This window comes from Cervus canadensis, chromosome 2, assembly GCF_019320065.1.
Source record: "Cervus canadensis isolate Bull #8, Minnesota chromosome 2, ASM1932006v1, whole genome shotgun sequence".
Classification (NCBI taxonomy): domain Eukaryota; kingdom Metazoa; phylum Chordata; class Mammalia; order Artiodactyla; family Cervidae; genus Cervus; species Cervus canadensis.
In genome coordinates this window covers 7908893-7924294 of record NC_057387.1, presented here as the reverse complement: position 1 = coordinate 7924294, position 15402 = coordinate 7908893, and the positions used below count along the sequence as shown (strand labels likewise).

Here is a 15402-nt window from a genome sequence, read left to right as displayed (position 1 = left end):
TTAAGTGACTGATGTGCTGATCTATAGAGTAGGACCCCAGCCGGGGGACCACTCCACGTGCCTGACACGCGGAACAACAGAGAAGGACCCCAGGCAAGGGAGACCTCTTAGCGCCTGAACAGGCAGAGTTATGGAGAAAGACTGGCCAAAAAGGACTTCTGATCGCCTCCTACAGGAGGCTCAAAAAAAGACTCTGGTAGGGCCATAACTCCTGCGGCGGAGGCAGTCTGTGTCCCTACCAGGCTTTTTTGTCCATGCGGTCGCAAAGAGTCAGACTTCACTTTCACTTTCAGTATGTAGTTCAAAGACATTAAATATATTAATAATGTTGTGCAGCCATCATCACTGTTCATCTCCAGAACTTTTCCATCATCCCATCCTGTCCTCATTAAACAATGACCTCTATTTCTCCCTCCTAATTTCAGCCCCTGGTAACCACTGTTCTACTTAAATACTTAATATACTTTAAAATGGTATACTTTATGTTATGTATGTTTTGTGACAGTTAAAAAAGTTGTGATAGGTTATTACTTGAAAGATACTGAGGAGTCTCCACTCTGGAACTACCCAAGGGTTTTAACTAGAGCTTGAACTATCTTTCCCTTGAATCTACCCAAGAAAAGTCTTTAGTTGGCATAAGAGATGATAAACATTTTTTTCTTTGGTGATGTTCCTAACCAAAGAAATGGTGATGAATCAGACTTAGAAAATGAAATTATGGTTGCTGACAGCTAAAGAAATAGTTAGGGAGTTTGGGAAGGACATGTACACATTGCTATATACAAAATGGAAAACCAACAAGGACCTATTGTGTAGCACATGCAACTCTACTCAAGCTTATGTGCCAGCCTGGATGGGAGAAGGGTATACATGTCTATGTATGGCTGAGTCCCTTCACTGTTTACCTGAAACTACCACAGCATTGTTAATCAGCTATACCCCAATACAAAATAAAAAGTTTAAAGTTTGGGGGAAAAAAGAAATGGTAATGAGTGATGTTCCTCTTAGAGGAAGGGCTAGAAATGCTATACAGACCTGATGATTGGCAGTATGCCTTCAGCCTGAGACTCTTGCATTCTGCCATTTAAAGGAGGAGTCTGATCCTGATCCAATTAAAAGGAATGCTTAGTCCTGCAATAGAATATTGTCACATCTGGCTCTAGTGAACCTGAAGTGCCTAAATGCAGAGTGCTGTTACTTCACTGAGCTCCAAAAAACAAGTTGTATATTTGGTTTGCACCTCTTCCATAATAAATAGTATGGTAGATTTCAGTTTGAGATTTGCTTTCCTTTTAGTATATCAGTTCAGCAGGGGAGGCTGTGGAAAAGCAGACCCGTAGCCTTCACTGCCTCAAATCATCAAGATCACTTACACCTACCAAAAAGAACTTGGTAGCAACTGTGAACAACCAATTTGGCTTAGGTCAGTTTACAAACACATCCTTAATGACTCATTGTCTATAAATAATCTCAAACCATGGTTCTCTCTCAAGGGTGATATTTCAGACAGTCTCATTGGATAGATCCCTTTGACATCTCCATATAGTCATGAGTTGAAGAACACTCTAAGGTACCCCTGAGACCACATCTGTTTTCACTCACTATTCTACCCTCTGTGTGTGCCATGTTGTAGGTGTTCAATAAAAACTATTAAATGTATGTTTTAATAAATGAATATGTAACACATTTTAGCCAGAATGTCCCCAAGTCCAAATCTTCCAACTTTCATTGAACAAAAAAAAAAAAAATAAATCTGCTGACTCAGCTTCCTGCTCTACATACTCTGGAAAAACCCCATGCCCTCTCTGAGATTTCAAGGGATTCCCAGGGACCCCTCATGGCTACCTCTGGCTCTGACTTCCTGTTCTTGCTGAATTCTCTCACGTCTCTCCTCCCACACAGTTCTCATCCTTACACTGTATTTAGGACCAAGTATGAAGCCTCCCCTTTTATCTGCAAAACATCACCAATCCAAGGCAGTTGTTGAGATTGCTACTGAAGCTTTTGAGATAATAGAGAGGAATTACTGCCAGCCCCAAAAGTAAATAAATATGGGACATTAGACATCTCTGTTCTCATGTTCCTCAGCATCCCTGAAACAAGGAACTTCCTACTGCTGAATTTCCCCCTCAGAAGAGTGACCCTGCCTCTGGCTCCCAGAGCTATAATGACCTCTCGCTAACCTCCGACATCAATTATTAACTTCCCAATGTTGTCTTATACAGGGAAGCCTAACTCTTCTTTGCTGCACCATCTCCTGTCTAGGCTGAGTTTTTGCAAGCAAACTGGCCTGTTTAGATGTTTTTCCTAACCCAGGAGTTTATATCTCCCCCCCAGGCCATGCTCTATACAAGAGCATTTACTGTATATATTCTATGAACAAGGTGTCCTAATAGATGCCAGGATATAAGATGAATAAGAGCTTTCATGGTGGCTCAGTGGTAAAGAATCCACCTGCCAATGTAGGAGACACAGAAGATGCAGGTTTGATCCCTGGGTTGGGAAGATCCCTTGGAGAAAGAAATGGGAACCCACTCCAGTATTCTTGCCTGGGAAATCCCACGGAGAGAGGAGCCTGGTGGGCTATGATCCATGGGGTCACAAAACAGTAGGACAACCTAGCAACTAAATAACAAAAAGGATGAATAAAATATAGTTTCTAGGGAATTCCCTACCTGTCCAATGGTGAGGACTCTAAGCTTTCAAGCTGAGGGCCTGAGTTCAATCTCTGGTTAAGGAACTAAGATCCCACAAGCCACACAGTGCAGTCAAAAAAGAAATATATATATAGTTTATATGTATATATATAATTTCTATGATAAAGAGACTCAGTTGTCATTTCTTAATCTCAGTATCTCATTTCCATGACCCAGCTGTCTGCTTACATTAAAACGAAGTAAAATGAAGTCAGTCTCCATCCTCAGCTTCAGCATGTTGTACTTTGTTAATAGCAGTCAGGTTGGTTATACATACTGATCTCCAAACCTCCCTAACTATCCCTTCCCTCCACCCTTCCCCCCCGTAACCATAAGTTTGTTCTTTAAGTCTGAAAGTCTGTTTCTATTTTTGTATATAAGTGTATTTGTATCATTTCTTTTTAGATTCTACATATAAGGGATATGGGATATCATACTTTTCTTTGTCCGAGTTACTTCTGTCTGACTTACTTCTGTCACTCAATATCACAATCTCTAGGTACATCCATGTTGTTGCAAATGGCATTACTTCATTCTTTTTAATGGCTGGGTAATATTCCACTGTATACATGTACCACTTCTTCCTTATCCATTCCTTTATCAATGGGCATTTAGGTTTCTTCCATGTCTTGGCTACTGTAAACATATTGCAATGAACACTGGGGGGCATGTATCCTTCCAGACTATGTTTTCCTCCAGATGCATACCCAGGAGTGGGATTGCAGAGGCATGTGGTAACTCTAGTTTTAGCTTTTTTTAAGGAACCTCCATACTATTCTCCATAGTAGCTATACCAATTTACATTCCCACCAACAGTGCAGGAGGGTTCTCTTCTCTCCACACCCTCTTCAGCACTTAATGTTTGTGAATTTTTTGATGATAGCCATTTTACTGGTGTGAGTTGATATCTCATTGTAGTTTTGATTTGCATTTCTCTAATAACTAGCAATGTTGAACATCTTTTCATGTGTCTCTTGGCCATCTGTATGTATTCTTTGGAGAACTGTCTATTTTGGTCTTCTGCCCATTTTTTGATTGGACTGTTTGTTTTGATGATATTAAGCTTCAAGAGCTGTTAGTAGATTTTGGAGACTAATCCCTCATCAGTCACATCATTTGTAAATATTTACTCCAAGTCTGTGGGTTGTTTTTTGTTTTATTTATGGTTTTCTTTGCTGTGCCAAATCTTTTAGGCTTAATTAATTCCCAATGATTTATTTTTGTTTTTTATTTCCATTATTCTAGAAAATAGATCAAAAAAGATACTGCTGCCATCTATGTTAGGAGTGCTCTGCCTACGTTTTCCTCTAGGAGTTTTATAGTGCTCAGTCTCACCTCTAGGTCTTTAATCCATTTTGAGCTTATTTTTTGTATGGCATTAAAGAATGATCTAATTTGATTTTTTTCCATGTTGCTGTCCAGTTTTCCCACCACCATTTGTTGAAGAGACTGTCTTTTCAAAATTGTGTCGTCATGACTCCTTCATCATAGATTAATTGACCATGGGTGCGTGGGTTTACTTCTGGGCTCTCGATATGGTTCCATTGATCTATATTTCTATTTTTGTGCCAGTCACACCACACTGTTCTGATGACTATAGTTTTGTAGTATAGTCTGAAGTCAGGGAACCTGATTCCTCTGGCTCTGTTTTTGCTTCCTCAAGCTTGTTTTGGCTTTCCCTGAAGCATTTTCAGGAACTGAGGACAAGAGACCAAACGTTATCCCAGTGCTCTTATCACTCAATGGACTCCAAGGGTTTAGAGAACTGTAAGACAGAAACTGTGGATGAAGACCAAATATATATTTCTCATATATTCTGATTATCACCTGAATGATCAAGTATATTTTCTATAAATCACAATATCATAGGCACTCTTGTAACTTCCATATCTTTCATCATAATATTTGGTTTTGGGTTTGGCCCTGATGCCCACCATGATCCTCGTACCGCCTGGTCCCCCAGCTGCAGCTCCCCTTCCTCCTGTTGCTATTGCTGCTTGTACATCTCTTTGGGTTGTGCTTTTTTTTTTTTTTTAATTTACTCATCACAAAACCAATTTGATGATATGTGCTTTCTAACAATTTCTTTATTGGCTCTTCATCTGTATATGTGATTTTTTTTAAAATCCTCATTTTTTCATTTATTTTTGTATCATGGAGAGTTCAATATTTCAACCCTTCCAAAATCTCCAAAGTATTCTTTAATTTGTTCTTCAGAAGTATCTGGGCTCAACTACCCACAAAAATCTTTTTAGGAGATTCCTTGCCTCTTAAAGCATTGACTTTGGCGGGGGGAGTCTATCAACTTGCCGTCTAGTTAGTGTTCTTTCACTTCCAAAGTCTTATTAACACTAGCAGCATCTCTGAAAAGCACAAATCCAGGTCCTCTTGATCTTCTAGTAATTGGATCTGTTTTGATTATGCAGTCTACAGCTTACCAAGTGAGATAAGTATTCAGTCAGGTCCTTCTTGCTTATATACCAACTCAAGGCTCCAATAAACATTTTACTATCATCCTGCTGATCCTTACTGATGTTGATCTTATAGCCCTCTGCAAATTCTTCTGGGTCATCATACTTGTTTACATGATGCATGGTGGGGGTGCTGGTGCTCAGCCTGAGTCCAGGCAGCAGCGATGATGGTGCATTTTATGGAGTTGAGTTTAAAATGATGGCAGAAGGGCCCATTCCTTGAATTTTTTAATATTTTGACTTCTTGGGGGCCTTACTTGCCCTGGAGGAACTATCCCTGTCAGGGTTAGCTAATTCCTAAGGGTAGCAAACAACTTGCCTGTGAACTTTCCTGTCGTGTGCAAACCAACCAATACAGACCTGGTACCCTCAGTCTCCTGTCTATTAGGGTCTCACATTCCAGGACACTATCAACCTGCCCCAATCACCAAGGATCAGGAACCAGACAACTAGAGACAGCTCCTCTGCCCCAGAGCCCGCTGAAATTATTCAAACTAGCCAATACTAAACCTGCCTGTCCTGCTTTACCTCTTCCTATGGAAACCACAATAAGGGCTCTTGCATAAAATTTCCCCTCACTATCTCTGCCTCCTGATTGACCCAGTTTCTGCCTTTTGTGGCCCCTCACTCTGATGCTGGGAAAGACTGAATGCAAAAGGAGAAGAGGGTGGCAGAGGATAAGATGGTTAGGTAGCATCACCTACTCAAAGGACATGAATCTTAGCAAACTCCAGGAAATAGTGAAGGACAGGGAAGCCTGGCTTGCTGCAGTCCATGGGGTCACAGAGTCGGACGTGACTTAGTGACCAAACAACTACAGCTTGTGGGACTGAGCACTTTACCTGTGGAATCTGATTCTATCTCTGGGCAGATAGTGTCAAAATTGAGTCAAATGCTCAGACACTCTGCTGGCATCCAAATATTGCTTGTTGGTATAGGGAAGCCTATACACACACACACACACAGGAACTGAGTCTCAGAACCTTATTTAGTGCCTATAGTGGTGATCAAAACTATTGTGTCTATGGGTGGTATGAAGATACTGTGTAGAACTATGGGAAATCTGGATATGGACTAGAATATGCAGATATTGGCAAACAGAGCACTTATGGAAATGCATCTCAAGCAGGAGACAATCACCAAAACAAGTTCCAGCCATACTAGTCGGGGGCATTGGAGAAAGCAAGAGTAGGTGCTAAGGTATTAATGATTGTTCTTCTGTTGATTTAAAATGATTATTTTGTAAAACATTTTCTACTGTACAAGACAAAACTATGTCCCACTGCATATAATTGAAACAGGAGGGAAGGGGGCAAAGCACATTCTTTAAAAGAGTGACATAGCCTGAGGACATGACATAAGCTGATTAGAACCAAACAGGTCCAAGATGGAAGACAAGTTGACTTCCACTAGGCCATAAGCCTTCAGTATATGTTCATTGTAACATATCAGCAAGCTAAATGACATACCTACCAGGGAAAACCACTAGACCATTCAGGTATAACCTAAATTAAATCCCTTACAATTATACAGTGGAAGTGAGAAATAGATTCAAGGGAATAGATCTGATAGAGTGCCTGAAGAACTATGGATGGAGGTTCATAGCATTGTACATGAGGCAGTGATCAAAACCATCCCCAAGAAAAAGGAATGCAAGAAGGCAAAATGGTTGTATGAGGAGCCTTACAAATAGCTGAGAAAAGAAGAGAAGCGAACGGCAAAGGACAAAAGGAAAGATATACCCATCTGAATGAAGAGTTCCAAAGAATAGCAAGGAGAGATAAGAAAGCCTTCTTCAGTGATCAATGCAAAGAAATAGAGGAAAACAATAGAATGGAAAAGACTAGAGATCTCTTCAAGAAAATTAGAGATACCAAGGGAACGTTTCCTGCAAAGATGGCCACAATAAAGGACAGAAACGATATGGACCTAACAGAAGTAGAAGATATTAAGAAGAGGTGGCAAGAATACACAGAACTATACAAAAAAGATCTTAATGACCCAGATAACCATGATGGTTTGATCACTCACCTAGAGCCAGATATTCCTGGAATGAGAAGTCAAATGGATCTTGGGAAGCATCACAAAGTTAGTGGAGGTGGTGGAATTCCAGCTGAGCTATTTCAAATCCTAAAAGATGATTCTGTGAAAGTGCTGCAACTCAATGGGCCAGCAAATTTGGAAAGCTCAGCAGTGGCCACAGGACTGGAAAAGGTCAGTTTTCATTCCAATCCCAAAGAAAGGAAATGCCAAAATATGTTCAAACTACTGCACAATTGTACTCATCTTATATGCTGGCAAAGTAATGCTCAAAATTCTCCAAGCCAGGCTTCAACAGTACATGAACCATGAACTTCCAGATGTACAAGCTGGATTTAGAAAAGGCAGAGGAACCAGAAATCAAATTGCCAACATCCATTGGATGATCAAAAAAGCAATAGAGTTCCAGAAAAACATCTACTTCTGCTTTATTGACTACACCAAAGCCTTTATGTGTATCACAACAAACTGTGGAAAATTCTTCAAGAGACGGGAATACCAGACCACCTGACCTGCCTCCTGAGAAATCTGTATGCAGGTCAGGAAGCAACAGTTAGAACTGGGCATGGAACAATAGACTAGTTCCAAACTGGATAAGAGGTACATCAATGCTGTATATTGTCACCCCGCTTATTTAACTTATATGCAAAGCACATCATGCGAAATGCCAGGCTGGATGAAGTACAAGCTGGAATCAAGATTGCTGGGAGAAATGTCAATAACCGCAGATATACAGATGACACCACCCTTAATGGCAGAAAGTGAAGAGAAACTAAAGAGTCTCTTGATAAAAGTGAAAGAGGAGAGTGAAAAAGTTGGCTTAAACTCAACATTGAAATAATGAAGATCATGGCATCTGGTCCCATCACTTCATGGTATATAGATGGGGAAATAAAGGAAACAGTGAGAGATTTTATTTTGGAGGGCTCCAAAATCAGTGCAGATGGTGACTGCAGCCATAAAATTAAAAGATGCTTGCTCCTTGAAAGAAAAGCTATGACCAACCTAGAGAGCATGTTAAAAAGCAGAGATGTTACTTTGCCAACAAAGGTCTGTCTAGTCAAAGCTATGGTTTTTCCAGTAGTCATGTATGGATGGGAGAGTTGGCCTATAAAGAAAGCTGAGTGTCAAAAAACTGATGCTTTTGAACTGTGGTGCTGGAGAAGACTTGAGAGTCCCTTGGGCTGCAAGGAAATCAAATCAGTCAATCCTAAAGAAAATCAGTCCTGAATATTCATTGGAAGTACTGATGCTGAAGCTGAAGCTCTAATACTTTGGCCACCTGATGTGAAGAATTGACTCATTGGAAAAGACCCTGATGCTGGGAAAGATTGAAGGCAGAAGGAGAAGGGGATGACAGAGAGTGAGATGGTTGGATGGCACACCCACTCGATCGATATGAGTTTGAGCAAGCTATGTGAGTTGGTGATGGACAGGGAAGCCTGGTGTGCTGCAGTCCATGGGGTTCCAAAGAGTCGGACATGACTGAGTGACTGAACTGACTGACTGACCAGTGCCATGACCATTCTGAGGTCAACCATCAAAGGTCAAAAGGTGGGTGGTGGCCCAGTTCCTGGAAATCCCTGCCCCTTCCTCAAAAGAGTTGAAATAACTCTCCCACTCATTAGTTTATGAAACCACTCAGCCCATAATACTAACCATGCCATATTTCAGGGCCTCTCACCTTCTGAGATAGCACAACTCTGTAAAGTATGTTTCTCTCTAAATGAAACCACTTCTTACCTGTCACTTTGTTTCTCACTGAATTCTTTCTGCAATGAGACATCAAGAAACTGGGCTTCATTAAATGCTGAAGCTAGGTGTATGATCTCCGTAGGAAGACTGTGAGTTTTGACTGGATTTGAGTCCCAGCCTCGTTGGTTCAAGTCCCAATTTGAGTTACATGGTTTCATAGTCACCAATTGATTTTCTTTGTTTTTACTTGTCATTTGTTATCTGTCTTATGACTGAATGTGGATTTGTGTTTATATAAATTTTATTTGTAAAATTTCATGTTAAGCCTCAAATAAATGTTACTGTTGGGGAGGGAGAAACTTTCCCTCACCCTTCTCAAGTTATTTTGACTGGTCTAGTAGTTAAATTCACACAAGACAAATTAACAAGAGGGGAAAAAAACAAATTTGTGTGCACAGAGATCCCAGGAATGGTACCTATAAAGCAGTTTTTTAGACTTTTTAGTGAGGAATTGATAAGACAAACATAGGCTTTGGGTGCTTACCTAGTGAAGAATCTACAGAGATTACTCAAGTAGCAGTTTGTTTATACACACTTCTTGGCCCCAATATGACTAACTCTGTTGATAAGGGTATCCTTATATCTCCAGGTGCAAGGAGGGTACCTTTCACATGGGAAATTTATTTTCTACTTTCAAGGAGACAGAGAGGAAGGTCAGGGCATTCCTCTTGCATTGACCTTTCCTTAAGTATCTTCCATTCAAAATAATCAATATGCCATTTTGGCATATCTGGGGGCAGCCTGCCCTGAGTCCCAACACTCCCTTCTGTGAAAAAAGAAAAACGAAACAAAAGAAAAGAAATGATTAGTATACCTCCACTCCCTTAGCCTGGGTTAGGTTGTACCCTAGATACACTTCTGTCATCAGATTTATTAAACTACATCGTAATAATCATTTTGTTGGGTTCTGCCTATTAGACATAATTCTTGTGGGTAAACATTCTGTCTCCTTCATCCCTGTGTTCTCAGCTTACAGGGCAGTGCATTGCCCAGAGTTTCCCAGCTCCTGTAACTTAGCACCTTTGTAGAGTGTAAACAGGTTACAGGTGTCCCAGGAGAGCCTGAGGGCTGTAATTTTTTATAATGATACAAAAGCTAAAACCATATTTCATAACCACTTAAATGTTCACTTCAATTAAAATTATATTTGAATATTATTTATATGGCTTCCCTATTCTCAGTTATTATCTTAGCAAAAGACTTTAGGTATAATGCCCACCACCAGAATGTCCTCTATTGGCAATACTAAGGAGCACCTCCCTCAGTAATGCCATGCAAATATCATCCTTGTTTGTGTGTGCCAGGATTCTGAAAAGGGATTTGTATTAAAGAAGATTGCATGAATGAACTGATGAATGTACTGGCTTTGCCTATTAGTAACTGCAAATCACCAGCATCCCCAAACCTTGGTATTCCAGCTGAAAAGACAACAATGACTATCGTATAGAATTATGATGATTAATAATAAATGATCTAAGTTCAGCTATAAAACATTATATAATGTAAATTTAATTATTGACTTTGGCAGTAACAGTTACACTGCCATTTCCCTAACTGATCTCACTTTCTTCAGCCTCACTCCTCTGCCGTTAAGAATTTTGCACCAAAAAAAGAGAGAATTCTGCACCCAATTCTAGTAGGCGGAGGAGGGTTTCCCCACACTGCCAAGCACCACTAATTGGGTGTCCTACAATTAAACACAATTCTGATGCTATCTAGTGAGAGGTTAAAGATTCAGTCTGACAAGACTTCCCCCTCTGCCCACTTCAGACATCAGTTGCAAGTGCAGATTGCTATCTGTGCTTCTGACTTACTTGCTATAGATGAGAGGTTCCACTGACTCCTTCCTTGGGTTCAATTAATTTGCTAGAACAGCTTACAGAACTCAGAGAAACATTTTACTTACTAGATGATCAGTTTATTATGAAAGGATATAACTCAAGAAGAGCCAGATAGAAGAAATACGCAGAGCAAGGTATGGGAGAAAGGCTCAGAACTTCTACGCCCTCTCTGAGAATGCTATTCTCAAATCTCCACATGGTCACCAACCCAGAAGCTCTGAACCCTGTCCTTTGGGGGTTTTTGGAGGCTTCATTACACAGGCTTTATGGACTAAATCATTGATCACTGGTTGATTCAACCTCCAACCCCTCTCCCCTCCCTAAGGGTCAAGAGAGGCGGGAGTGAAAGTTCCAACCCTCTAATCACAGCGTTGGTTCTCCCAGCAACCAGCCCCCATCCCTAGGTGGGGCTCAAATTTCACCTTATTTGCATAACAGAAGATATCTGTATCCTTCTCATCACTTAAGAAACTCCAAGGGTCTTAGAGCTCTATGCCAGAAATGGAGATGAAAACCAAATATATGCATTTTTTTTTATTATCAGTCACAAAGTCAGAGCCATATACTCTGCTCTTATGAGCAAACCATTCATTCTTCAAGTCTTTTTCCCCAAATCACTCTTTAAATTAAAAATTTCTAGACATCTCCCCTTTGCCTACAGTTTTTTGCAGTTAAGCCTAGCTGAGGTCATGAGGACCTTCAATTTTTAACTTTGAAGCAGATCCCTCTGTTCACTATGACCCTACAACAGGTCCAAGGGGGAAATCCAAGACCAATAAGCCAGGTACACCAACCACTAAGGGTGGAAGATCCCAGAGTCAAGCTATATTAAACAAGTTTATCCAGAGAAGCAGAAGCAATGGCACGAAGGCAGGCTCAGTAGATGAGGTCAAAGCTGCAGCAGCAGTAATGGGTTTAGAAGTGAGGTAAGGACCTAAGCAATACATTTTCATCAGAATGAGCTCCGTTATGTTCCCCTAGCAAACAGCTTCCAAATTAAGTGGCTTATCACAGCACAGGTTTATTGTTTGCTAATGCAAAGGCAGTTGCAGGTCTGGGGATTGCAAAATAATGGAGCAAGTCACAGTAATTACACCATGAGGCCTTCTTAGTTGCAGAAGAGATAACACACCTGGAGTATCTTGCAGGTTTTTCTTTGCTTTAGCCTGGAAATGAAATATGTCATTTTTGCCAACAGCCCATTGTCCACAATGTCAGATGGCCCCACCTAATTTTAAAATGACTGATAAATGCGGGTGTGGCAGATAGAATCCAAAGATGTAACCCACATTCCTTACCCGTCAATTACACACATATCATCCCTCCCATCAAAAGATGTAGCCTATTTTTCCTGTCTCTAAATCTGACCTTGTCACCTCTGTGACCAGTAGAATGTGGCAGAAACCATGTGGGTGTTGCCTAGCCCTTAAGAAGTGGCACTCCCTCTCTTGGACCTCAGTCTCTATGGATAGGGAAGTCCAAGCTATCCTGTTCATGGATAGAGAGGGTTCATGGAGAGTGAGATACAACGTGGAGAAAGCGGCATGGAGAACTAAGGAGCCCCTGCCAAATTCCCAGCTGAATGCAGCCCCATAACGGCTGACAATATCCACAGTTGAGTCAACACAAAAAAAATCAGAGGAATAATCTGAAAATCCACCAACTGGCAAGTGGATAAATACAATATAGTAAATTCATAAAATAGAATATTTTTGGTAATAAAAAAGAACTAAGTATTGATACATGCTACAAAGTAAATGAACCATTTATATGAAATATTAAGAATAGTCAAATCTTGTTAATACAAAAATTAATCTTTCTGCAAAAGTTGTCAGTTGTGTTTATCTAAGAACTTTACCCCATACTGACTCTGCGGCTTCGGTGAGGCAGCTTCTGCCTAGCACTCCTGACTGACAATTAGCAACCATCTCATTGTTACCACACTAGGGCTAAGTTCTTATTTCTCTAGATCTTTAACTATATTAACAATGGTTTCTATAACACAACCTTAGCACATTAAAAAGAAAAACACAGCAAGAAAAACACAACAAGCAAATCACAACCCAATAACCACCTATAGAATAATTTTTCTTATGTTTTCTAATAGGACTCCTTTACCCCTTAAAAGGGCTCTATATCTATTAGGGCTTTTATATAATCAGATTCTTTATGCTATTTTATGATTAGGATATTATAAGCAATCATGCATATTAGTACCAAGGGCATAAATGCATTTGGCTAACAAACTACCAGCAAAGGAGTTTAAATTAAAACACTCCTTTCACCCTGGATAATCTCATAAAATCCCACCACCTGGGAAAATTATTGATTAAAGTTCTAAATTGATTCTTATTTGGGAAGAGATTGGGGAAGGCCTTCCTGCCTGTGTCAGAGAAATTAGGGAGTAGTCCATTGAGGCAGGCATCAGAAAGACAGATATTATCTTTAAGGTGAGCTCCAGGGGCAGCTTTTCGAAATCCCTGAAAACCTGATCTGCCTTGCCTGCCATGCTTTCTCCTCATGACCTTGTCATGGGTGGGATCTCGTGAGCTGGCCTTTTCGAAACCCCTGAAAACCTTGCCCGTCAGGTTTTCTCCCTTATGGCCTTTTTAGGGGTAGGGTCTCGTGTGTTGGCTCCCGGCATCTCTCCCTTTTTTAACTTTTTAAGACAGCCAGATGGATCTCAGCCGCAAGCTTCTGAGTGCTCTGTCGGAGAGTTCTGACAATGCAAGGAAGGATTATAATGAAAAGTAAAACAAGGGCTGCTACAGCAGCGTAACTGAAAATAGTTGATAGGATATTTTTTCCAGTAATAAAGTTAGAAAAGGTATGAAAAAAATCATTAGCAGCTCCTGCAGCAGTAAAGTCCAGGCGGGAATGTTCTAAGGTTTTTATCTGACCGTGAAGCTTTTCAAGATCTAAACTAATGCTGGAGCTATTCCATACACCTGAAATATGATTTTTAATCTGTTTCCAATTGTAATCTGTATCATTTACTTTTAGGGGCGTTACACAGATCCACCGATAGTCGGCATGACAAGATAACGCTAACTTTACCCTTAAAGCCTGCAACTCAGTTCCAATATGCATGACTGCTTCTTCTAGGGCATCTATTTTTCCTTCTAATTTCCTATCTATAATCTCTTGCATAGCTAGAGCTAAAGAAACATTTTTTGACATATCATTGACATATTGAGCAGTATGTATTTGTTGAGTCAAGGATATCGCCGCCACAGTGACAGAGGTAATTGCTGTTATCAAAGCTGAAATCCCTAGAATAAGTGGTCCTACAAACCGTTGGGAACGCATTAAATCTTGTAGTTGTTGCAGAACGGCTAAACCATAATTGTCATACCAATAGGCATTCACTGTGACGGGCACCATAAGATAAGGTGGACGTTGCAGCACCACAAAAGAGCAAATATTATATTGAGGGGTTGAATAGGATGAGAGCATGCATGGTTCACAGTAGACTATATTTGGTCCACCTGAATAATTCATTTGTATATGAAGTCTTTTTGAATCATTAGTAAACAAACAAACAAACAAAAAAAAAAAAAGTAAGGGGAGGGTAAACAAGCCAGCACAGAATAGGTGGAATTGTTTTCTGGCCGAGTTAAAGTAACAATGGAGGTGGGAGCAAGGGCTCTCCAAATTTCTGGTTGCCAAAAGGTTTCGCCCTTAGTTGTATAGGACAACATGGGGGGAACAAATTGATTATAATGCCATCTGCTGGGCACCAATGGCCAAGGGAGGGGATCACCTTTCCAATTGCTAAACCTGCTGACATGATCAGAAACAGATCCTAGATTCTGACTTGGATTTGGATTGCTCCAGTCTTGAACCGAATAGTTTCTGCCTCCCAGTATTCTATAATCTATTTTTGAATTATAAGTACAAGATTTCCATACCAGATATCCAAGGCAGTTGTCTATAGTTTTCCATATGACATCTGATGGGGCAACATCAATACAATTTGGATATTTTGGTGGAGCATTAAGGAACAAGGATTTATAGGGGTCAAGGACCCCAGGCATATGGGCCTGTAATATCCAAACCAGCCGATCTCCTGTTTTGTCTGAAAATTTTGATGTTGGAGGATCTGTCAGAATTGCTTTCTTGGAGGCTCTAATACACCCCTCCTTAGAGGGAGTGATGAGATCACTTGTATGACTATGGGGGAAGTTAAAGCAAAGGGGAAGATCATCCGTTAATCCCCTAAAAGTATAGTTAAAATTGATGGGGTAGTGATCTTTATCATAAGAAGTATAGGATCCTCCCAAGAGATGAGGCTGGTCTGTGTTGACCCGTATAGGGTTGCTATTCCAAATAACTACTTGGAAGGTCGGGGGATCAGGGAAATACGCCCAGTATTTTTTTGAAGTAGAAGAGGTAGCACTTGCCTGACAAGACAGTAAAGCAAGCATGGCAATAAAAACCCTTTCGGGAGAGGCTGAAGATCGCTGCAGGGAAGCTATTCCCTGTGCCTGATGACAGAGTGACTTACTTTGTCCCCATGTGGGTATGGAGGCTTGTTGAGTTGCCCGCGCAGGACGTCCTGGTGGTTTCCATTTGTTCTTCTGGGATCTCCATTGCTGG

General features: G+C 40.6%; 1 protein-coding gene and 1 pseudogene across 1 annotated transcript in view; both read right to left on the bottom strand.

The window, feature by feature from the left end:
* LOC122437383 (intelectin-2-like) overlaps positions 1-15402 on the bottom strand; it is a 27034-nt gene extending 11632 nt beyond the window's left edge. Inside the window, exon 1 of the mRNA XM_043462260.1 lies at positions 15311-15402. The gene's annotated coding sequence lies outside the window, so the exon portion shown is untranslated. The remainder of the gene's footprint in view (positions 1-15310) is intronic.
* Positions 4532-5290, bottom strand: LOC122437348 (annotated as a pseudogene).